The sequence below is a fragment of the Panthera pardus genome, unplaced genomic scaffold (genome assembly GCF_024362965.1).
Source record: "Panthera pardus isolate Hobbes unplaced genomic scaffold, ASM2436296v1 HiC_scaffold_7, whole genome shotgun sequence".
Classification (NCBI taxonomy): Eukaryota; Metazoa; Chordata; class Mammalia; order Carnivora; family Felidae; genus Panthera; species Panthera pardus.
Genome location: NW_026527002.1, coordinates 19,778,590 through 19,802,116, shown reverse-complemented (window position 1 = coordinate 19,802,116; position 23,527 = coordinate 19,778,590). Strand labels below are relative to the sequence as shown.

General features: G+C 39.8%; 1 protein-coding gene across 3 annotated transcripts in view; it reads left to right on the top strand.

The window, feature by feature from the left end:
- Positions 1 to 23,527, top strand: part of SLCO5A1 (solute carrier organic anion transporter family member 5A1) — a 150,428-nt gene that overhangs the window by 27,786 nt on the left and 99,115 nt on the right. The gene's annotated exons all lie outside the window — the stretch shown is intronic.

The following is a 23,527-nucleotide window of genomic DNA, read 5'->3' as shown; positions in this document are numbered from 1 at the left end:
AGAGAGAGAGAGAGAGAGAGAGAGAGAGCTGGGGAGGGGCAGAGAGGGAGACACAGAATGTGAAGCAGGCTCCCGGCTCTGAGCTGTCAGCACAGAGCCCGACCTGGTGCTCAAACTCACTGATCATGAGACCATGACCTGAGCTGAAGTCAGACACTTAACCGACTGAGCCACCCAGGCGCCCCTGTATCCTGCTTTCTAATTCTGCTGGGCTGGTCCCCATTTCTCAGCAGGTGTGTTTCTGGGGAGAACTTCTGGATGCTAGTGCTATTTAAGTGAGGGAGGGGAAGTCTATTTCTAGCGCCTATATTGGAATTCTGGTGCATAATATTGTATGTTACGTAGATTGCTGTGGGTTGTTTTGGAAATCTGAATGTTTTTTGTAAATTTATGCATATAGGGAACATATTTGGAATTCTATGAAAGTAAGCATGGAGATTCCTCACAGCAGAATTCATCGTACTTTATCCCTCTGCCTAGTTTTAATATAACTTCAATATATTTTTATGTATAGTTCATATAGCTGAGTGGTTTTAAAAAGAGAAGTAGGGGTTGTTCTTATGTTGGGATCCTAAGGTCAGGCACAACTCAATTTGAGTTTGGGTCAAAGGAAACAAGAGCCTCTTCCTCATTTCTCTCTCCTTCCTGGGGGCTTTCAGGGAAGCCAGGAGCAGTATATTTGAGAGCGTAAAGTAGCTACTGGGATTTACCAATAAGAGGCTTTTCAAACTTTGTTTACTCTAGAAATCCTCCTGTGCTCCAGGCTGTATTTTTAAAAGATTGATTGCTAGCAGATCAGTAGAGGTCAGTGGCTGGTAGGATGTGGCTAGTGACACATAATCTCTCAGAATACAACTCGTCCTTAAATATAGAATATTCTGAATAGTTATTCTCTGTAGTCTCAGGGTATGAACTGAGAGTTTTCTTTCATGGCCACTGATTGAGGCCTTTAGGACCACCAAGGTCTGAATGATGATGGTTGTTCTCTGGTGAGGAGGAGTTAACATGTGGTTTCTGAACAGATTTATCTTGATGAAGCAGTATGGACTGTAAGAGTTTACCCTCTCCTTTAATGAAGGAGAGCCTAGCCACTTCCAGGTTTCTCTGGTAGGAGTACCTTCAGATGGAGTAGGACTCTGACATGCCTGTTCATCTTCCCCTGGGGATGTCTCACTTTGGTTTCTACATCATTTCCACACTCATCCTCAGGGGTAGGGGTGGGGTGGGTAGCCTCCTGCTTGATGTTCTAATAACTATGGAATAGATGACCTCCTTCTTTTGGTTTTCTTTGGCATGCTGAAATAAGCTGAAGCTCAAAAAAGGCATCTATAAATACTGAAAACAACAGGGAAGTAAACTCAGAAAGTATAAGGAGCCTAAAATCTGGTTGAGTTTTAAGATATAGATTTTAGATTCTGACAAAATGCTTTACTTCCAGGCCTGGTTTTATCCTACACCCTCTTTTGAGAATTCCAATACCTACTTCCAGAGGACCTTGAAAAACTCACATATACCTGGTCAGATGTAACATCTATCTTGGTCTCTGGCTTCACAAGGAAGCTGCTATCCCCTTTGCCTATGGTCAAGATTCCTATATGTCCGGATTCCTTCCTGGCTGTTCACTCAGATTTCTCCCTCTATCTAACTCTTTTTAAAAGTATCTTTGTTTATTTTGAGAGAGAGAGAGAACACAAATGGGTGAGGGGCAGAGAGAGGCAATCCCAGGCAGGCTCCACACCATCAGTGCAGCGCCCCATGTGGGGCTCAAACTCATGAACCGTGAGATCATGTCCTGAGCCAAAGTCAGATGCTTAACCAACTGAGCCACCCAGATGCCCCTAGATTTCCCCCTCTCTTATCCCTTTCCCCAACAGGGATGTGAGGAGGTGAGGGTGGGGCCCATATTGTCGGTGGAATCTCTTGAAAGCCATAGGGATGGCCTTTTAGCTAGATCTTTTGGTATGGCTGAAACTGAGGGATGAGCCGAAGATTCAAGATGGCAGGTTCAGAAGGAGAACTGGTGAGGGAGGGTGCAGAAGTGTGTAAGTACTAGTCTTCTTATTTCACGGAAACTAATTATAAGAAGAGATGACGCTCACACATCAGATGACAGTAGTGCAATTCAGTGTGGCTCCAGGACTGGCGGCCAGTCCTGTCATTGGATGCTGTCAGGCTCCTAAGAGGGTGATGCTTTTTGTCCTGGAGCGGTAGGCACGGTTTGCACAGGAGCCCAGCTTGACTGAGAGGCAAGATTGGGCTGGGCCAGAAGGATGAGAATGGTAGAATACAAACAAGGAAGACAGGGAAGTGTGAAAAGCACCATGTGGGGGCTGCAAGTCTATCAATTTGGCAGGAATAGAGCGTCTTCCTAGATGAGCATGACAGCGTGTTTGAGCCAGATTGTGGATGGCCTAGAGGCGTTGTGACTTGTAAATGATATTTATACCCCAGGCTTTTTGCATTCAATAATGCTTGCTTGATTTGGTATCTTCTAGAAAAACTTTTATTAAAAATTGCCCCGTTGTCCATTTTCAATTAACAGAAAGTGAGAATAGATGAAAATGAGAGCACCTAAATTATCCTCTAGAGTGTTTCTCAATATTAAAATGAATTGGGTCTTCTGTATTATCATTGAGAATATAATCAAAGAATTAATTCATCATGAGAAAGTGTGTGTGTGGTGCCTGTGTGTGTTGTAGTGTGTGGGTGTGCGTATGTGATTTTGGAAGAACTTAACCTGTATTTATTGGAGAGAGCTCTAATTGTGCTAGGGTAACTGATTTTTCTAAGTTATAACAGACAGTAAAATGGCCCTTGAGTGTGTTGGGGGAAGCTGTTAAACTGATTAAATCTTAGCGGGACATTTTGTGTTAATTAGGGCTTTAGTTCTATTGGAGAAAAAAGCAGGATGTTGCCATATATGATAATTCTAAGACACTAAGGATACATGAGAATTTAGTTCATTCCTCTGTAAAATGCTCAAAGCACCTTAAGAGAATTGCTCACAAATAATAGAATTCTAGAATTTCATGGGTTGATTTTATCTTAAAGATAATCTAGACCAGTGGTTCTCAAACCTTAGCTAGCATCAGCATCACCTGGAGGGCTTGTTCAAACCCCGGTTTCTGGGCACCCCCCCTAGTGGGTCTGGTTCAGTAAGTCCAGGGTGGGCCTGAGAATTTGCATTTCTATCAAGTCTCCAGGCGATGCTGATGTGACTAGTTTGGCAACAATTTCCTGTATTCATTAGAACATTCGTTTCACAGGCTTTGCTCATTGGTTCATCAGTTTGTCCACTCAAGAACTATGTACTGCCCGCCTACTCTCCTCAGACAGTGTTTCAGGTGCTGGGGGGTTACATTGATGCACAGACCAAGTCCTGGTCTCTGGAAGTCTCTATTCTAGTGCAAGAGGCAGACAGGACATTGTGTCACTTTGGGCAGGGGTAAGGTCTGTGAAGGAAAAGAACACCAAGTAGGACCCTGTGGGAGAGTGGTGCTCAGGGAAGATCTCTTCGGCAGATGAGGCCTCCAGGTAGAGGCTACAGCAGGTCCTACCCAGCAGGTAGGAAGGGATTGGGGTGTTTGAAGCTGGTCTTTTGGGAGTAGGAGGAGCAAATGGGGGAAGAGCCATCGGAGAGCAGGGGAGGACACTGATGAGCATCACGCACAGAAATGTTCTTGTTACCAAGTCTGGGAACCATTCGTCTCAACAACATGAAATGGTTTTCGTTATTGCAGAATATCTTAAAGCCTCTGCTGATATCCATTAGAAATCTCCAGGAGAGGATGAAGGCATTTAGTCTTTCTCAAACTTAGATGAAACTTAATTCCACAGTCATCTCAAAGACTGGTGTTCTTTGAAACACATTTGGGAAATCGTGATCTAGGGAGCCTTTCTCCCTCATGTCCAGCTAGGGAAACGGAGGACCAGAGAAATTAAATTACTTGTCCAAAACAGTGAAGCCTGAGGTGATGTGGGGAGGTGGAAAGCACACAGAGCGTGGAGGTGAAGGACTAGGTCTGAGACTTTGGTCTAACGCGTTAATGGGGTACTTGAGGCATCCACTGAACTCCGTGGGTCTTCATAGCCTCAGCTAAAATGAAGGTAGAAATCTACTTTCTAATGACCCGGGAGTCACTCTGGGTGAGTGACTGGGAGAATAATAATAATTATTATTTTTTTTTTTTGATTTTTTTTTTTAACATTTAATTATTTTTGAGACAGAGAGAGACAGAGCATGAACAGGGGAGGGGCAGAGAGAGAGGGAGACACAGAATCTGAAACAGGCTCCAGGCTCTGAGCGGTCAGCACAGAGCCCAGTGCGGGGCTCGAACCCACGGACCGTGAGATCATGACCTGAGCCGAAGTCGGACACTTAACCGACCGAGCCACCCAGGCGCCCCGGGAGAATAATTATTTTTAAAGAGCAGATGAGAGTTGGCAACCACTCCTCTAATGGACTTTTTTCTGAGGAATTCTGGTGTTCTTAGGAACACCAAAGCTTCAAGACTTGGCTAAAGAATGAATGAATGAGTTTAGGTTCTACTATTATGTGTTCAAATTGATACGCATTATATAAGCACATAGTGCAAGGGGCAGTATACATGGTGGTTAAGATCCAGGGCAGGCTGCATTGCCAGCCATTCAGAGCCCAACTCTGTGCACTTTGGGCAGATTTCTTAAGCTCTCTGGTCTCCAGTTTTTTCATCTGCAAGAGGGATAATATAGTATCTATTTCATAGAATTGTTGTGAAGGATGTATACTGTTGTGAAGTATATACAACTGCCAGTGCATACCAAGAGCTTAAACTAAGTGCCCACAATGTACTAGGCAGTCAATAAATCTTTTTTTTTAATTTAATTTTTTATTTTTAAAAATTTACATCCAAATTAGTTAGCATATAGTGCAACATTGATTTCAGGAGTAGATTCCTTCGTGCCCCTTACCCATTTAGCCCATTCCCCCCTCCCACAACCCCTCTAGTAACCCTCAGTTTGTTCTCCATATTTATGAGTCTCTTCTGTTTTGTCCCCCTCCCTGTTTTTATATTATTTTTGCTTCCCTTGCTTGTGTTCATCTGTTTTGTCTCTTAAAGTCCTCATATGAGTGAAGTCGTAAGATATTTGTCTTTCTCTGACTAGTTTCACTTAGCATAATACCCTCCAGTTCCATCCACGTAGTTGCAAGTGGCAAGATTTTATTCTTTTTGATTGCCGAGTAATACTCCATTGTCTATATATCCCACATCTTCTTTATCCATTCAACCATCGATGGACATTTGGGCTCTTTCCATACTTTGACTATTGTTGCTAGTGCTACTATAAACATGGGGGTGTATGTGCCCCTTCGAAAAAGCATACCTATATCCCTTGGATAAATGCCTAGTAGTGCAATCGCTGGGTCGTAGGGTAGTTCTATTTTTAGTTTTTTGAGGAACCTCCATATTGTTTTCCAGAGTGGCTGCACCAGCTTGCATTCCCAGGCAGTCAGTAAATCTTAGTCATTCTTCCCCCTCTCCTCTTCCCTCCTCCCTTTTGTTATTATTATTGACATAGAAAAAAAAAACTGGAAGGATTGACACAGTGTTAAAGTAGTCATCTCTCAGAAGGATTGAGTGCTTTTTATTTTTTTGGTTCTTTTTTTGGTTCTGAATTTATTTGCACTGAACTTGATTGCTTTATAATTGGAGAAAAAAGGCCATTTAAAAATAACGCATTTATATGATTATTTTCCAAGAGACTATTTGGCAGTATCCGCACTATATCATCCTATGATTGCAGTTTCTGCCTCATCATTTTGTGATCCTGTTTCTACTGAATTTTCCTCTGCTCTGAAACCAGCTTTCCACCTTGCCTTTAAAAAAATTTTTTTTAATGCTTATTTATTTTGAGGGAGAGAGAAAGAGAGAAGAGGGGAGGGGCAGAGAGAGAGAGATGGAGAGAGAGAATCCCAAGCAGACTCTGCTGTCAGTGTGGAGCCTGATGTGGGGCTTGAACCCATGAACTATGAGGTCATGACCTGTAAATCAAGAGTTGGACTCTCAACCGACTGAACCACCCAGGTGTCCCTCCACCTTGGCTTTTTAATTTTGTTAATGATTCTTTCTTTCTCTTGGCCACATGTTGTTGAGACCAGTGAATCTTTTAGTCTTCTATAATTTACCAAGTCTTATCAATTCTTTCTCCTAAATTTCTCACACTAATGTCCATTGCCCCAGCCTAGTTCAGATCCTTACAACTTCATACCTGGACTATTGGGCATTCTTGTCCATTGGTTTCTTTTTTTCTTTTTTAAGTTTATTTATTTATTTTGAGAGAGAGAGAGAGAGAGAGAAAGAGAGAGAGAGAAAGAGAGCATGCATGTGAATGGGGGAGGGGCAGAGAGAGAGAGAGAGGAAGAGAGAGAATCCCAAGCAGTCTCTGAGCTGTCAGTGCAAAGCCCAACCTGGGGCTTGAACTCATGAACTGTGAGCTCATGACTTGAGCTGAAATCAAGGGCTGGATGCTGAATCAATGGAGTCATCCAGTCGTTTAAGATGAAACCCCATCCATTGGTTTCTTTTAATCCTTACGTAGTGATGCCAGACTAATGTCTTCAAATTCCACTCTTCTTATTATCATTCCTCTGCTCAGGCACTTCAGGGGGCTCCTCAGTTTCCTCATTGTTAAGGCTAAAATCCAATTTCTTAGCGTGACATTGAAGGATCTCCACATTTGCTCCTTCTGTACTCTCCCAAATATTCTACTTTTTACCTTATGTATGGTCTTTTCCTTTCATATTTCTATACACGAGTGCCTTTGCCCTCCTGCCCTCCTTGCGTCCAGATTCTACTCATTCCTGAAGATCTTGCTTAAATACATCCTTGTCCAAAGTGTTTACATTTTTGCCTTTGTAAGTTGCAGTAGCACTGCTCTGTCCATTTGTCAGTTAATCACACACTGGCTTGTGATTTTCTCGTATTGAAATGGTATTAATCTCTGTGTGTTTTAACATTTCATGCACTGATCTCCTCTCTCCAACTAAACTGAAATGTTTCTGAGGGTGCCTGCATTTCCCAACACCCAGTGCTCTGCAGAAAATGGGTAATACATGGGATATTGATTGATGAATTCATATATCTTTAATATTTGATAAAAATAGATGCTGGAATAAAAAGTTCCTTTTTTTTAAAGGAAAGACAGAATTTCAATTTGGATATTTTCTTCATTATTTTAGATTTTTACTATTAAAATGCTCTTTATCCTGAGAGTCTGAGCTTCCTTTAACGGTCAGGTCAGTATTTGCTTGATTATCTCCCAAGCAAGCCTTTTATAATTCAGTTATTAGAGAAAACCATTAAAGTGCTGAGTGTAGGATTTTTAAAAATGAGGAGTGCCTGGGTGGCTCAGTTGACTAAGCTTCTGACTCTTGATTTCGGCTCAGGTCATGATCTCCCAGTTTGTGGGTTTGAGTCCTGCATCAGGCTCTGTGCTGACAGTGCAGAGCCTGCTTAGGATTCTCTCTCTGTCTCTCTCTTTTTCCTTTCCTCCCTCCTCTCTCTCTGCCCCCCCTCCCACTTGCACGTGCTCTCTCTCTCTCAAAAAAATAAGCTTAAAAATAAAAGTGAAATAAAGTCTAGTTAGTGAAATCTCAGTGACAGGGAGCAAATACTCCTGTTGTTTATGCCCTGGATGCTCTCCCACTGAACCATGAGATCCTGGAGAGGAGTTATTATTTTTCAGTCATCTGCTCGATCCGAAATGCCTAACACAGTGTCTGGCTCACAGTGAATACTGAATTTGTGTAAAATGAAAAAACCACAGAACAGCCCTACAGATTTCAAAGGAGGGGGAGATTATATCTGAGTTATTTAAAAAAAAATGTTTTTAATGTTTCTTTTTTGACAGAGAGAGAGAGGGAGGGAGAGAGAGTGATAGAGCATGAGCAGGGGAGGGGCAGAGAGAGAGGGAGACACAGAATCCAAAGCAGGCTCCAGGCTCTGAGCTGTCAGCACAGAGCCCAATAAGGGGCTTGAACTCACAAACCATGAGGTCATGACCTGAGTGGAAGTTGAACACTGACTGAGACACCCAGGCGCCCCCATCTTAGGTATTTTTAACATACTGAATATTTATCATGAATTTTTATTTTTCTTCTAATGAACAGAGCACAATTTTTTAATGACTATAATTTAACAATATAATGATTTTTTAAACACCCCACTTTCTATTATGAACTAAACTGTATCCCGCCCCCCCAATGTCATGTTGAAGCTCTAACCCCCAATGTGATTATGTTTGGAGACAGGCCTTTAACAAAGGTAATTAAAGTTAAGTGAGGTCAAAAGGTGAAGCCCTAATCCAATAGGATTGGTGAGTTTATAAAAGGAAGTGAGAGCAGCGCTCTCTCTCTCTCTCTTCCCATGTGTGCATAGAGTAAAGGCCACATGGAGACACAGTGAGAAGCCGGAGAGAGAGGTCTTATCAGAATCCAGACCTGCTGGCACCTTGATCTCGGACTTCTAGTCTCCAGAACTATGAGAAAATACATCTGTGTTGTTCAAGCTGCCCGGTCTGTGGTATTCTGTTATGGCAGCCTGAGCTAACACATCCCCTAACTTAGTACGTCCACGTATCGGATTTATAGCACCTACTTATTTTACTGTGACTGCTGCTGTCCTGGCTTTGTGGGATTTTGAAATTCCACTTCTCCCTTTCTGTAGAGTGGTAATGCCGGCTGGCGAGGTGCTTGTCCTTGCCTCCAGTTTCTGCTTCTTTATAACTTACCCCCAAACACCCAAACAACCTCAAACTTCCCGGGGGTGGTGGTGATGGAGGCCCAGTGAGAAGGAATGAAAGAGCAGGTGGGTGTGATTGGAGAATCTCTGGGGAGTGGGAATTGAGGAGCAGGTACAGGGAGCCTCAGCTGTGGACCATCTGATGGCCTCCAGAACAGGGAAATCCAGTCCTTTGCTCTTTTTCCTTTCCTTTTTTTTTTTTTAATAGTTTTTTAAGTTTATTCATTTTGAGAGAGAGAGAGAGAGAGGGAAAGAGGGAGAGAGGGAGAGAGAAAGGGGCAGAGAGGGAGGGAGAAAGAGAATCCCAAGCAGGCTCTGTGCTGTCATCGAAGAGCCCGACCCAGGGCTCGAACTCATGAACTGTGAAATCATGACCTGAGCCAAAATCGAGAGTCAGACTCTTAACCAACTGAGCCACCCAGGCTCCCCATCCTTTTTAAAAATGATGTTAGTAACATTTGAAGGAAACACACTGTTGTGTAAATGGCAGTTTTGGCAAAGGCTCTCTGTTTCCTTCAAATCCCCTGAAGTCGTCACTGCCTCTGGCCTTAGTTCTCTCCAGTTCTCAGTCTCCTAGTCACGGACTAGTCTTCCTCAACTGCAGTTATGTTTGTGACACCCTCAGAATATCAAAGGGCATCCTTCACCAATCCCACTTGCCTGCTGATCTGCACTCTCGCCGTCCTTGACCATTTCCTTGATGACCCTCAAGAGACATAAAACTTACTTGCCTTTCAATATCCAGGCTGATTCTCCTTCTAGATTTTTTTTTTTTTGGTCACATGTCCAGCACTATTTCCTGCATACATTTTTTTGGGACAGTATGAGTCAAAATTGTTGACAGAATGCAAAATAAATGGACAAAAGGGAAGCCAACAACTGTGCTGACATATTCCCTCCGGATACTAGTTGAGGGTGATTGTACTATATGGTGCTTAAGGCCCGTTGGCCAAGAGGCAGTGTGTGTCCCATAACAATTACTACTGCTTGACAACAAAACACATTTCTTGGGGGATGGACACACACACACACAACTGAAATAGATTATTATATGTGTGCAGATAAATAGATATGTTTGAGGATATTTCCGAAGCAGATAGTACTCAGTTGAGTCAGCACCTGGTATGCTACCTCTAAACTCAGTATGCGTGTATTCCAGAGTCATCCTAAACTACTTGCACTCCTTCTAGGGGCTCAAAATAAGACCCTTGCTACAGCAAAGTCTTTCATATTTTTGAGAAGATAATTTTAGATTATACCAAGACCGTGATTTTAGTTGGAATGCTTTTCTTGTTCTGTAATTAAGAAGCATGGTAGGGAAGCATCTTATTTAAAGAGTAAAATGATCATACATCACATTGTTACAGTATCTGATTCATTGTTTGAGCTCAATGAATACTAAGAATGATAATTACATGTGTAATCAGTTTATACCAGGGCTGTTAGAGTAAACTGTTCGCCAGAGGTATAAAGGATTATTATCACCATCACTCTGGTCTCAGATATTATAAGGTTTGTGACTCTTGGAGTCTCATGTTTATGACAATCCCACACGATACAATGTAGGCTGGCAATTCTCAAGCTGAGCTGGCAGGGTTTGGATGAGAACTAATCCAAATTACTAGGGTAAACGTGGAGTAAACAGTGAGGAAGACTGGATCACTTAAGCAGCTTAGGTGACCATGGCTGAGGACAGGTAATGAGATTTGCATAGGTTTCTGTATGTTAGTTTTAGGCTCAGCAACTTATGGTCCAATTTAATATGAACATTTTGAGCCCTTTCATAGCCTTTTTATTATTTATTTATTTATTTAAAAAAATTAAAAAAATATTTATTTATTTTTCAGAGAGAGGGAGAGAAAGAGAGGTGGGGGGGAGAGGGGCAGAGGGAGAGAGAGAGAGAATCCCAAGCAGGCTCCACACTCAGCACAGAGCCCGATGTGGGGCTCGATCCCACAACCCTGGGATCAAGACCTGAGCCAAAATCAAGAGTCGGATGCTTAACTGACTGAATCAACCAGGCACCCCTATTTTTTTTAAATCAAGTTTTTCCTTGTAATGGTGGTCAGAATAAACACAAATTTCAGAATTATGAGACGAACATACAGAAATTCACTGAAGGAAGGAAAGCTGCCTTCGAGGGATCACTGTTACCATATAATTTTGGTCAGAGGAGCAGAACTGGTGAATAACCTAAGGGTTGAACCTGTGGCTGTCTGAATGCACTGAAATAACTTGAAATTATGTGATTAAAAAAAAATCTACCTCTGGACTTGCTATGTAGGCCTCTAATGATATTAAAATCTTATAATCAAAGAGAGGTCGAAGTAATGTTCAAAGAGAAAAGACCAATCAAATAAAAGGCTATAACAATGTTAGGTTTAATCCAGGATTTAGGAGGGTGGTTTTTAATCAGTTTGAGTAAAATACCCTCTTGATAATAAAAGTTGTTGGGGGAGATTAGATGAAAGGATGCATAGCTGGAGCCTGACATCTGTTCTCATAAGCTGTTTTATTTTTCTTAAGATTTTATTTTATTTATTATTATTTTTTTAATGTTTATTTTTGAGAGAGAGAGAGAGATCTAGAGAGCGAGAGTGCAAGCGGGGGAGGAGTAGAAAGAGAAGGAGACACAGAATCTGAAACAGGGTCCGGGCTCTGAGCTGCCAGCACAGAGCCCCACGCGGGGCTCAAACTCACAAACCCCGAGATCATGACCTGAGCCAAAGTCAGACACTTAACTGACTGAGCCACCCAGGCACCCCATCTTAAGATTTTTATTTTATTTTTTAATTTTTTTTACATTTATTTATTTTTGAGAGACAGAGCACTAGTCGCGGAGGGATGGAGAGAGAGGGAGACACAGAATCTGAAGCAGGCTCCAAGCTCTGAGCTGTCAGCACAGAGCCTGATGCGGGGCTTGAACCCATGAAGTGTGAGATCACGACCTGAGCCGAAGTAGGACACTTACCTGACTGAGCCACCCAGGCACCCCTTAAGACTTTATTTTTAAAGCAACCTCTACACCCAACGTGGGACTTGAACTCACAACCCCGATATCAAGAGTCGCACACGCTGACGATTGAGCCAGTCAGGCGCCCCTTACACGCCTGTTCTCATAACAGCAATTGCGAACATTTCCTACTGCTACTCCTCCTCTCCTACTACTTCTTCATTCTATTAAAAGTTTTGAAATCCAAAAGTTAGTTTTGCAACCCGTTTCATGGCAGACCCAGGCCTGATCTGATAGGGGACTAGTTTTTAAATCGTACTTAGTGTGAATATTCATTCATTTGGTTGCCAAAATATTAATGTGTCTTGATCTTGGAGCACCTTTCCAGACTCCATGGGTGGGTGGGGGGAGTTGCATAATAGACAGTGTCACTCACCTTTCTAGTTTTGTAAAAATGTGAAAAATTCTTGATTTCACATCACATCCAGCCTCAAGGGTTGGCTGAGGGATTGTGGGCCCAAATTCATGTTATTCTCCAACGTGGACATTCTTGATTAATTATGGTGGTACATAAACAGGTACAGATGCTGGTGACTAAGACTGTCTGTGAAGTTAATGGCCTCTTTCAGGTCAGTGACTGGCTATGACTCAATACAATAATCATGAGACATAAAGAAAACATTTAATATTTGAAGCAAGTCTGTGTTAGGGCTCTTCAGAGAAACAGAACCAATAGGAGATAGGTGATGATGATAGATAGATAGATAGATAGATAGATAGATAGATAGATAAAGTAGGTAGATAGATTTATTATAGAAATTAGCCCACATGGTTATGGAGACCGAGAAGCCCCACAGTTTGCTGTCTGCGACCTAGAAGCCAGGCAAACTAGTGATGTAATTCAGTTCAAGTGCAAGGGCCTGACACACTGAGGGCTGCTGGTGTAAGTCCTGAAGTTCAAAAAGTTGAGAACCAGGAGCTCTGATGTGTATAGGCAGGGAAAGATGGACATACAAGCTTAAGGAGAGAGATAATTTTTCCTTCCTCCACCTTTTCATAGTATTTGTTGGATGATGCCCACAAACATTGGTGAGGGTGGACCTTTTACTCAGTCTCCTGACTCAATATCCTGCTAATGTCATGAAAACACGCTCACAGACACACCCAGAAATAATGTTTTACCAGCTCTCTGGGCATCCCTTAGCCTAGTTAAATGGACACATCAGATTAACCATCACAGCTTTGCAGTGAGGGAAATGATATGTCAATTTAGGGCATGTGTAGATTTGAAATTTGATTTATCGGATTGTATCAGAAATTAGAATAATGTTACTCTTCATAAGAAGAAGTTCATGTGTTTAGTGCTAGATGCCATGAATTGAAATGATGTAAGGTTCTTTTTGATTTCATTCTTCTGGTGTTGGTGTGGGAGTCAGCCATGTTAGTGGGGAAGAGATGAGGACATACTCGTGGTGGAGCACTGCTCAGTCCTGGGTCGTGAAGGAGTTCCTGTGCCTCCCGCCATAGAGGCAGCTTTGCAAATTCAATCTAGTAACTTTTTTTTTTTTAACTCTATACTTGATGTGGGGCTTGAACTCACTACCCTGAGATCAAGAATCACATGCTCTACTGACAGAGCCGGCCAGATGCCCCCAGTCTATTAACATTTTCAATGAATGTTTTCTCTTACTTCCAAAATCATAAATAGTCAAAGAAATGTATTCTTATCTATTCACTATTTTCTTGGACTGAGTTGTCATTTACTTGAGGTTGTCAAGCCTTTTATTTAATTTCTTGTAGGCTATTTGAGTAGTCAAAGTATTCCTTTTTTGGGAGGAGGGAAGGGGGGGAATGAGAATCTTAGGCAGGCTCCAAGCCCAGCATGGAGCCCAAAGCGGGCTCGATCTCATGACTGTGAGATCATGACCTGAGCCGAAATCAGGAGTTGGATGCTCAACCGACGGAGCCAGGCAGGTACCCCTAAAGTATTTTTAGGTCAAATCTTTCCTCAAATACTTGACATAAACATCATTTTCCGTCAATTATCTAGATACTTCTAGGTAAGATGATTTTCTGAGGGATTCCAGATTACCAGACATGTGCTTTAGCTCTCCATTTCTTTGTGTGTGTGTGTGTGTGTGTGTGTGTGTGTGTGTGTGTTAAATAATGAAGAGTTTACTGTCTTGAGGGGAATCAATAATTGATTGTCTCTAAATTTTCTTGCTAATTAATAGCATTACCAAAACTCCATTAGCTAAGCTGTAAAGATGCACAACACTTATGAAAACTTGGTATATCATATTAATTAAATGTTGTATTTGAAGCACTGAAACTAGCCAGGCACAGCTTAGAAGTCTTATTTTTAAAAATGCTTTTAGGAAGTATCTGGTTTTTCCTTCGCCATGTTTGCCTATTGGTGAAACTTCCTGAAAGTAGTTGAAAATTGACAGATTGGATGGGTCATGGGGTTTAAAAGATAGTGAAATCATTGAGAATGGGCTAAAATATAAAAAAGAGTTGCCACATATCAAATGATGTTATTTATTCAGGCCATCCCTGATAAAAAATGAAGAAGCCTTAAAAAAGAGTATGAGAGAATTAGAACTCAAAGCAATTTTTGAGGATCACAGTTGACATTTTTATATACTAGTTTCTTTGGTATTTTTAGAAGTATATTAACTTCTCATTTTGAACTATTAAATATTACATAATAGCTATATTATCTCTAGTCAGGTCTCAGAATTAATGCTCTATAAGTGATGAGATTACTCTAGAAATGTCCTTGAGAACTTGATAAAGTGTGTGAGTAAATTTGAAAATTTAACATAGTAAATTCATGAAAACACCTCGAAGGTAACTTTGCTCTGAAAATCATAACAGCTCCAATGACAATTCAGGATTTTCATTTCATTTCATTTTGTTTTTTATTTTAAAAAATTTTTAATGTTTATTTATTTTGGAAAGAGAGAGCAAGCATGAGCGGGGGGCAGAATTCAAAGCAGTCTCTGTGCTGTCAGAGCAAAGCCCAACGTGGAGCTTGAACCCATGAATCTTGAGATCATGACCTGAGCCGAAGTTGTAGGTGCCCCAGGGTTTTCATTTTAAAGCTTAAGACTTACTACTGAGGTTTCTTAGGTATTATTTGGCTGATGTATAAATTCATATATTTCTTCTGGGAGAACACTAATGATGGTTTGATTTTTTTTTTTTTTTTTAACGGTTTCATTTTGACATTTGTTGGGTGTAGAGTGAGATTTAATTTGTGGCCCATTTAAATCACATGAGAGGCCATGTGCTGTAGTGTAAGTATTTGGACTGGAGTCAGAAAGACTTGGCCTTGAATCTTCTCTTTACTGGTTTTATGACTTAGGTATATTCCTTAACATTTTAAAGGTCAGAGTCCTTTTGTAAAGTGGGAACTAATTTATCTTTCAGGTATTTTGTTGGGAGAATTAGCTATTGTGTTTAAAAAGCACAGAGAAACCACTTAAAAGTATTAGTTTTCTTCTCCCATTTCTCTCCTTTTCTCAGAGCTCTTCTTACGGAATCACAATTTAGCACTTAACAGAGATGTCTTTTGTTGTCAATCGTTTTTTCTTGTTTTGTTTCTCAAGAAAGAGTTCCCCATAAACTTTTCAGGAAGGGGCACGACCCTTTTTATCACTTTAATATTTTGCACGAGTTATTTCATATAGTATGATTTCACTAAGTAACTATGGTACTTAGTTACAATAACTGATTGATTAATGATTAGGGAATAAGGTATTTTGAGTAACGGAATATTCTGATTATCTGATCACAAGATATGGGAAGACTTTGGAAACAATAAAATACACATAACGCTAAAATAATACTGAGTAGAACATCACCACATGGCTCTGAAGATTAAAATCCTATATTGTCTCCGAATCATGATTTTAACAGTGAAGTTAGATATAATAATAGGAGTAATAATGATAATTGTCATAGCTGACATTGACTGAGCACTTAGTAAGTGTTAAGGGTTTTATGTGCATTATCTCATTTATCCCCTCAATAACTCTCAGAAGTAGATAAATTATGGTCCCCTATTTATAGATGAGGAAGTGTGTCTAGCAGGATTAAGTATTGTGTCAGTCCCTGATTGAGAACTACACAGACATCTAATGCTGAAGCCAGTGTACTTATGAGACATTCAGATATGGAGTTGAATCATAATTCCCCTCAGGACACTGGGCATCACATTTTATTTTATTTTATTTTATTTTATTTTATTTTATTTTATTTTATTTTATTTTATTATTTTGAGAGAGAGAGAGAGAGAGAGTCAGCGGGGGAGGAGCAAGAGAGAGGGAAAAAGAATCCCAAGCAGGCTCCACACTGTCAGTGCAGAGCTTGATGTGGGACTCAAACCCACAACTGCAAGATCATGACCTGAGCTGAAATCAGGAGTTGGACGCTCAACCAACGGAGCCACCCAGGCACACCTAAGTAATTACTTTGTATTTTAAAACGAAATGCTTGATATTAGGTCGGTTATTTGCCATATTTCTTTCATATAAAAGTAGACCATAGATTAATTTTCCAAATGAGAATTTATTCTACTACTCTAAATGTTGTGTGATAGAAGAAACATAGAATGTTTCAGCATTAACTTGGTAAAGCTGCTTGTGTTTATAAGTTGTCTTTGTTATTGTTAGATAACAAAGAACTGGGGATTATTTTTAATTCAGATGACTTGATTGTATTCTTTCATCAGTGAGGTGATTACAAAGGAAAATGCCCTAAATTAAGAAAATAATCGTGCCTGCCTGATAAAGTTGCTGTTAATACTGAGAGATACATATAAAGGCACTTAGTGCAGTATCATCCATGTAATAAATGCCCAGTGTTATCTTTTAGGAATTGTTCTGCTGTCAGTGACTGTAGACTTTGACCGTTAACACTTCCTTAAATACATGAATAAGCTTTGCAATGAGCCCTAGTGGAACAGTCTTCCTGTACCAGAACTAATGCCTGTGTATTGATGGGGAAATAGGGGGATAATATTAAAGGTGCCCTAAAACATTTATATCACTCGAATACCTGTAAAATCCAATAGATGACCATGATGATGCCATGGACTGTGGGAACATTTGCACAAGACATTATTTCACGTGTGCCTAAGTGTTACTTTAGACTTGGATCTTTCCTATGGGAATCATGCTTCTTTGAGTGCCTGGAAAGCAAACTAGAGTGGTGTCATACCTGTGCCTGTTTACCTGGAAAGTGCTTCCTGGCAGTGACTTACCCTTCCCAGGAGACAAATGTAATCTGCTCTTCACAGCTGGTACCCTCTTCTGGGTCTTCACTGTAATTATTGAAGTAAATGTCATACAACATATTTGGAATGTATTTTTCTTTTAATGTACATTTCTCTGCCATCCGTATGGCAGTCAATTAGTGATGAGACTAGAGATGGAAATATAAATAGTGAGCTTCTCTTTCATTTAGAATGCTTTTAAGGCTGCTGCTACTAACAATTCCAAAAATATTTTGAGATTTTCAGCTCTTAAGGGATTAATTTCTTCAGTAGTAGAGACCTATATACTTCTTACAATTAAACCTTTACTGCCTTTACAAAAAAATATTTTAGAGACTTGTGCCCATAAATGGAAAAAGGATAGGCTTTGGTCTTAGATAGACCCAAGTTCTAATTTTGGTTCTATCACTTACTAATTGCTGATCTCCTTAACTTCTTAGGGACACAGCTTTCTCATCTGTAAATTGGGAATGACAATATTCTTTTTCCAGAAAGCAAAAAAGACTTACAAAAGATATAAAGTACCTGGTGTAGTTTATGAAAGATTGTCAATAAACAATAGTTATGATATCATTTTACTTCTCAGTGAATTATACTTCTACTAAAATATTACTTGGGGATGTACTCTTATCAATGGAATCTTTGAGAAATTGCCAACTCCAGAAAAATTGACTTTAAAAGTGAATTTTTATACAAATAATCCTTAATTTTACATTCATAATTTTTAATCTCCATAGATAACTTGTTAAAAATAAAACATTTATTGAGAAGTGGCTTTTCCAGATATTCATTTAAACAAAAACCCACCCATACCTCTATGAGTTATATCCATAGCTTAGATAATTATAACAACCTAAGCAATAAAAACTAAAAGACATAGTGAATAAGCCAACATTCAGCTGATACTTGAAACAGAGTAAATATGCAGTAATTATTTATTACAAGGGTCATTATTTATCACAAGGGTCGGCAGACTTGTTCTCACCTAAAGGGCTTGTTGTGGTAAATATTTTAGTCTAAGGACCATACTGTCTTTATAGCAACTAGTCTTAACTCTGCTGCTGTGATAAAAGTAGTCACACAAATATGTCAATAAATGCACGTCGCTGTGATCCAATAAAATTTTACTGAATTTAGTGAGTCTTTTGTCAACCCCTAATTTATTATAATTTAGGCTGGGAGGAGTCATCATGACGTATTGGGCAGATCAGTCTTAAGAAAAGTTGAAGTATTACTTTATAAGTACTGTGTATTTGCTTGCTGGACGTTTGCTGAGAGCTCACTATGTGTTTGGTGCCTCTGGGAGGTGAACAGATACAAGAACAAATAAAACAAGTTTATTAACCTGTAAAGACTTACTTCAAGTTAAAAAATCTATATTCAGGGCGCCTGGGTGGCTCAGTCGGTTAAGCGTCCGACTTCGGCTCAGGTCATGATCTCGCGGTCCGTGAGTTCGAGCCCCCTGTCGGGGTCTGGGCTGGTGGCCCAGAGCCTGGAGCCTGCTTCCGATTCTGTGTCTCCCTCTCTCTCCGCCCCTCCACCATTCATTCTCTGTCTCTCTCTGTCTCAAAAATAAATAAAGGTTAAAAAAATTAAAAAAAAAACTATATTCATCATAAGTTTGCACAAAGATGATATATTTGATGGCTGAGCATTAGTAGCTGAAAGAGATAAAAGTACTAATTCCGAAAGGTATGTTAATTTTTTTTTTTTTTTTGCTTATTAAACTCTATGTTTGAAAAACCTGAAAATATGGAGAGTTACAAAGAAAACACCAAAAACCAATTGTAATTTCACTACCCCAAGCTAACAACTTTCGATAGAGGATATGTTCAATTCTAGTCTTTCTTATGGCTTCTTGTTGTATAATTCACATACCATAAATTTAACCCACTTGAAGTGTATGATTCACTGAATTTTAGTAAATTTATCGAATTACGCAACCATCACCAAAACTCAGTTTTAGAGTTTTTATCCTGAGGTAAAATTAACATAAAACAAACTGCATATAATTAAAGTATATGATTTGATAAGGTCTGACACCCACCCCACCATGAAATCATCATCACAATCAAAACTGTGAACATATCCAGCATCACCAAATCTTCTTTGAGCCTCTTTGTAATCCCTCCCTTCTGCCTGGTCCCCTCCCACCCCCCAGGTCACCTTGGACTATTTTTTTTATTACTTTAGATCAGTTTGCATTTTTTAGAATTTTATAAATTGAACCATACAGTATATACTCTTTTATGTCTGCTTTCACTCACTGAGCATAATTGTTTGGAGGTTTATCTATGTTTTAGCATGTATCAGTAGTTCATTTCTTTGTAACGCTAAATAGTATTCCATTGTATGACTACACCACAATTTGTTTATGCGTTTATCTCTTGATGGACATTTTGGTTGTTTCCAGTTTTTTGCTACTGCAGATAAAGCTGCCAGGAATATTTGCACATAACCCTTTAAATTTTTTTAAATGTTTATTTATTTATTTTGAGAGAAGGAGAGAAAAAATCCCAAGCAGGCTTGGCCCTGTCAACACAGAGCCCAACGCAGGGCTCGATCTCATGAACCGTGAGATCGTGATCTGAAACGACATCAAGAGTCCAATATTCAACCAATTGAGCCATCCAGGCGCCCCTTTGTACATAACCCTTCATATAGACATATACTTTCATTTCTCTTGTGAAAATACCTGGAAGCGAAATGGCTGAATTGTATGATAGGCATATGTTTAACTCCTTCAGACACTATCAAATTGTTTTCCAAAGTGGCTGTAACATATTATATTCCACATTAGCAGTGTCGAAAAGTTCTGGTTGTGTCACATCCTCACCAATAACCGGTATAATGTGTCTTTTTAATTTTAACCATTTGCACAGCAGGTTTGGTGTTATCTTATTGTGGTTTTAATTTGCACTTCCCAAATGACTAATGATGCTAACCATCTCTCATGTGCTCATTTGCCATCCATATATCTTCTTGGGTAAAGTATCTGTTGGAAAATAGTTTACCTGATTGTTTTCTTCTAGGTTCATAGTTTTAGGTTTTACATGGATATATGGATATCTAATGGATTTCACCATTTGTTGAAAAAACTCCTTTTTTCATTGAATTATCTTTATACTTTTGTCAAAAGTCACTTGTTCTTACACATGTGTGGGTCTGTTTCTGGACTTTCTTTTTAATTTTTATTTATTAAATTAATTAGTTAATTAATTAGTTTTGTTTTTTTTTTATTCCACTGAGGGCTTTCTTTTTTATTTTTAATTTATTAATTAATTTTTGGACTTTCTTTTTAATATTTATTTATTTATTTATTTATTGACTTTCTTTTTTATTCCACAGATCTACTTGTCTACCTTTATTATTATTTTTTTTTACCTTTTTTTCTTGAGAGAGAGAGAGAGAGAGAGAGAGAGAGAGACAGAGCACGAGTGGGGGAGGGGCAGAGAGAAAGAGAGAGAGAGAGAGAGAGAGAGAAAGAGAGAGAAGGAGACACAGAATCTGATGCAGGCTCCAGGCTCTGGGCTGTCAGCATAGAGCCCGATGCATGGCTCAAACTCATGAACCATGAGATCATGACCTGAGCTGAAGTTGGACGCTTAACCAACTGAGCCACCCAGGTGCCCCTATGTGTCCACCTTTAAACCAGCACTACATTGTGTTGATTACAGCATCTTTATAAGTCTTGAAATCAGATAGTTTTAGTTTTCTAACTTTGCTCTTTTGCAAAATTGTTTTGGCTGATCTATGTCTTTTGCATTTCCATATGTTCTTTGACTTTTAGAATCAGTTTGTCAATTCTACAAAAAAGCCTGCAGGGATTTTGAGTGGAATTGGATTGAATTTATTGATTCTTTTTGGGAAACTTGATATCTTAGCAATATTGTTTTTTTTCACCCAGAAACAGGGCATATCTCTCCATTTGTTTAGATCGTCTTTAATTTTTTTGGCAGTGTTTTACAATTTTAAGTGTATAGGTGTTTCTTATATTTTGTCAGGTTTATTTCTAAGTATTTTATTTTGTGATTCTTTTATAAATGGTATTTATTTCTGACTGTTACTTGTACATAGAAATTTAATTGATTTTTAAAATATTAATCTTGTATCATGAAACCTTGTTAAATCCACTTATTGGTTCTAGTAGCTTTTCTGTAGACAGTCTTGTCTTAAAATGTATGTTTTTTGGGGGGCTCCTGGGAGACTCAGTTGGTTAAACATCCGACTTCGGCTCAGGTCATGATCTCAGGGTTCGTGGGTTCGAATCTTGCCCCCTGTCGGGCTCTGTGCTGACAGCTCAGAGTCTGGAGCCTGCTTCAGATTCTGTCTCCCACTCTCTCTGTACCTGCCCTGCTCACGCTCTGTCTCTCTGTCTCTCTCAAAAATAAATAAACATAAAAAATTTTTTTAAATGTATGTTTTTTTTACATAATTATGATCACATGGTTAACAAAATTTTGTGTTCTTCATATTCACTTACATTTTAAAAATAAGTATAGGGGCGCCTGGGTGGCTCAGTCGGTTAAGCGTCCGACTTCGGCTCAGGTCATGATCTCGTGGTCCGTGAGTTCGAGCCCCGCGTCAGGCTCAGTGCTGACAGCTCAGAGCCTGGAGCCTGTTTCAGATTCTGTGTCTCCCTCTCTCTCTCTGACACTTCCCCATTCATGCTCTGTCTCTCTCTGTCTCAAAAATAAATAGATGTTAAAAAAAAAAAATTAAAAAAAAAATAAGTATATCCTTAAGGGATAAAAACTTTGTCAACATTAAAGTCAATAGCAGCTGCATTATGAATCAAAATGTAGTTAGTTACTATTTTTACTGTTTCTATTTTTCTGTCTACAAAACACAATGATAAATGTCGTCATGATAGATATGGTGAATTGCTGTCCAAAGCTTATTCCAGTTGTAACTCTGTGCCAGCAATGGATGGGAATAATGAATTCACTGACTTGTATCTGCACTGAGCACTTTCCGTCTTTTTAGTTTATTTTAGTAGAGTGGTATCTCATTGTTCGCAACTTCTATTGCTTTGATAACTAGTCAAATTAGTTTCTCATGGGTTCATTTAGTATTTTGACTATCCTGTTATGCGTTTTCAGTTTGTGTTCTAAAGGAATCCATTTTTTTTTTTTAATTTATTTTTAGGACAGAGAGAGACAGAGCATGAACGGGGGAGGGGCAGAGAGAGAGGGAGACACAGAATCGGAAACAGGCCCCAGGCTCCGAGCCATCAGCCCAGAGCCTGACGCGGGGCTCGAACTCACGGACCGCGAGATCGTGACCTGGCTGAAGTCGGAGGCTTAACCGACTGCGCCACCCAGGCGCCCCAAGGAATCCATTTTTAACTCTTAATAAAACTCTTTTTGCCTCAAAATATAATTTTAAAAAATTGACATGATTAAAACAATTTGTAACGTTTTATTTATTTTTGAAAGAGAGAGTCAGAGCATGAGCAGAGGAGGGGCAGCGAGAGAGAGGGAGACACAGAATCTAAAACAGGCCCCAGACTCTGAGCTATCAGCACAGAGCCCGACACGGGGCTCGAACTCGGGAACAGTGAGATCATGATTTGAGCTGAAGTCGGATGCTAACCAAATGAGCCACCCAGGCACCCCAACATAATTTTTTTTAATGCTTTCATAGTAGCTGTCCTCATGGTCCCTCCTAAGGACTGGACTGAGTTTATAGATAGTGGTCACTCATAGGTGCCCAATTTGATGTTTTAAAACTATAGCACATTAAACACCCACCATGCCCCAGATGTTAATTAAGTGTAAATGGCTCCTTCAATACGCACTTGGGTGTTCCCTTAAAAAATTTTTTTAATGTTTATTTTTGAGAGAGAGAGAGAGAGAGAGAGAGAGAGAGAAAGAGAGAGAGAGACAGAGCAAGGGAGGAGCAGAGAGAGAAGGAGACACGGAATCCAAAGCAGGCTCCAGGCTCTGAGCTGTCAGCACAGAGCCTGATGCAGGGCTCGAACCCATGAACTGCAAGATCGTGACCTAAGCTGAAGCCAGATGCTTAACCAACTGAGCCACCTAGGCACCCCTTTAATTAAAATTAAAAAAAAAAAAATTAAGCGTGTTCCATTTTAGAAATGAACGACTTTGAAAATATTTCTAAAGGAAGATAGTGAACTTAAACCAACCCTTGCTTGCTATGGTAGCGAGGAAAAAACACTCTGAATCTGCCTAACCCTTTTCCCTTCTCATTTGTGACCTAAGATGCTCTCTGGATGTTTTAGCAAAGTGATAGACTATTCCCTGACTGCTGTGGCAGCTGTTCTTTTACTGTCAGGCCTGTGTCACAATAACTGAATCACTTAAGACAAGACAAATTGCTGCTACATATAACTGAGATCAGAGGTCTCTTATCTGCCTGTGCTTGTAAGTGGAAGGAGCGAGCAAGGGAATATTTTCTTTAAACATGGTGCACTGGTGCTGTGAAGTACCTTGGCTAATTTTCAAGACATTGTGCAAGTCAAATGCGAGTTGGTGTCATTGCTGTGAT